This window comes from Arabidopsis lyrata, assembly GCF_000004255.2.
Source record: "Arabidopsis lyrata subsp. lyrata unplaced genomic scaffold ARALYscaffold_2, whole genome shotgun sequence".
Taxonomy (NCBI): domain Eukaryota; kingdom Viridiplantae; phylum Streptophyta; class Magnoliopsida; order Brassicales; family Brassicaceae; genus Arabidopsis; species Arabidopsis lyrata.
In genome coordinates this window covers 8,920,283-8,921,812 of record NW_003302554.1, presented here as the reverse complement: position 1 = coordinate 8,921,812, position 1,530 = coordinate 8,920,283, and the positions used below count along the sequence as shown (strand labels likewise).

The following is a 1,530-nucleotide window of genomic DNA, read 5'->3' as shown; positions in this document are numbered from 1 at the left end:
GTGTTCTTGACACTGCAATGTGTGTTTGTTGCTAAAGTTGATGGCTTGTTGTGTAGTGATTTGCTTGCATTGATGTTTTGAAAGGTGCGGGTTTGCGCAGAGCCAAGAAGCGTATGATGGAGCAGTGAATGAACTCTTTAGTACCTTAGATAAGATCGAGGATCACTTGGGTAGTAATAGATACTTGTGTGGAGAAAGGTTAACCTTGGCGGATGTGTGTCTCTTTACAACTCTGATTCGTTTTGATCCGGTTTACAACAATCTATTCAAGTGCACCAAGAAGAAGCTTGTTGAGTACCCGAATCTCTATGGCTATTTGCGGGACATGTACCAGGTTCCGTTTCTTACTGGCTTGGCTTCTCTCTAATACACAAATTCTGCGGTTGGAAAAGCCTTTCAAATTCTGCGTTTGTTGTTGTTGATACAGATTCCTGGTGTTGCGGCTACTTGTGATATTTCGGCTATAATGGATGGGTACTACAAAACGCTGTTTCCGCTAAACGCAAGTGGAATTCAACCGGCTATTTCTTCATCTGGCGATCAAGAATCTCTCTTGAGACCTCATAACCGAGACTTGGTGGGTAAAGCCATGGAAGCACAACTTGCGGTTTAAGCATAGAAAACTGTACATAACTCAAATGATAGGATGATGCAACAGCACTCAAAATTATCATACAATGTAATAAGCTTTGATCTTGTACTATTATCCTTCCCTATATATATACAAGTAATTCTCATGGGAGCTCTTCTTTTAAGTTGAGATCACCTTCAAGACTTCACTTCGATCGTAGTATGTAAATAGCTTTTAATATAAGTCAAACAAAAGCCATAGCCGTTAGAACCTAAAGTTAAGATATACACGAGTTTGATATCACAAAAGTGAATCCAGTTTCTAAGGATAAAAGTGTCATCCTTTGATTCCTATTTAATGGACCGACCGACTTTGCTTATATGCCTTGTCGGATTTTTGACAAAAAAGTTTTTTCGATTGGAATTTTTTTGCCAATTCGTTCAACAAAAAAAAAAAAAGAGATTGCACCACCACATATCTTCAAAAACTACCAATGTAAAGCTCTCATGCTCGCTTCTTCACATTCTTACCTTCTGCAGCATCAACAAAATTGCGTTATTTAGTTGCAAAAATAGTGAAGGGCTCATGTGAAGGCCCGACCTCAGTCGGTACTCAGAGCTCAAAACCGAGATAAACATTTAACAGTCAAACTAAGGAAAAAGATTATCATTTAAAAAATCTGGTGATGATTACTCACTGCTTATCTGCTTAGTGACCCGACAGAACTCACTACCACATCGACAATGGAACGGACTCGTGGGAAACACATCTTGGTTGAATGGGACACCATAATCCTGCAGGTAAAGTCCAAAACTTCTCAGACAGAACCCCACAAAAAAAAACACAGGACTGGAACCCGAACTAGTGAAAATTACTAAAAGAAACAAATCTATTAAGCGTGGGTGGAGAAACTTCTAACACACCCAGGTAAGTTCCTCCATAGCATCGATCTCTCTTGT

At 39.4% G+C, this 1,530-nt stretch overlaps 2 long non-coding RNA genes across 2 annotated transcripts; one reads left to right on the top strand and one right to left on the bottom strand.

Moving 5' to 3' along the window:
• The first annotated feature begins 48 nt into the window (after positions 1-48).
• On the top strand, positions 49-737 carry LOC9322939. The gene is made up of 2 exons (XR_002334088.1): positions 49-334; positions 428-737. It is a non-coding gene; the product is annotated as an uncharacterized LOC9322939 (long non-coding RNA).
• A 74-nt stretch (positions 738-811) lies between these two features.
• On the bottom strand, positions 812-1,530 carry LOC110230987. Its single transcript, XR_002334089.1, has 3 exons — positions 1,495-1,530; positions 1,269-1,365; positions 812-1,104 (listed from the first exon to the last, which is right to left on the bottom strand). It is a non-coding gene; the product is annotated as an uncharacterized LOC110230987 (long non-coding RNA).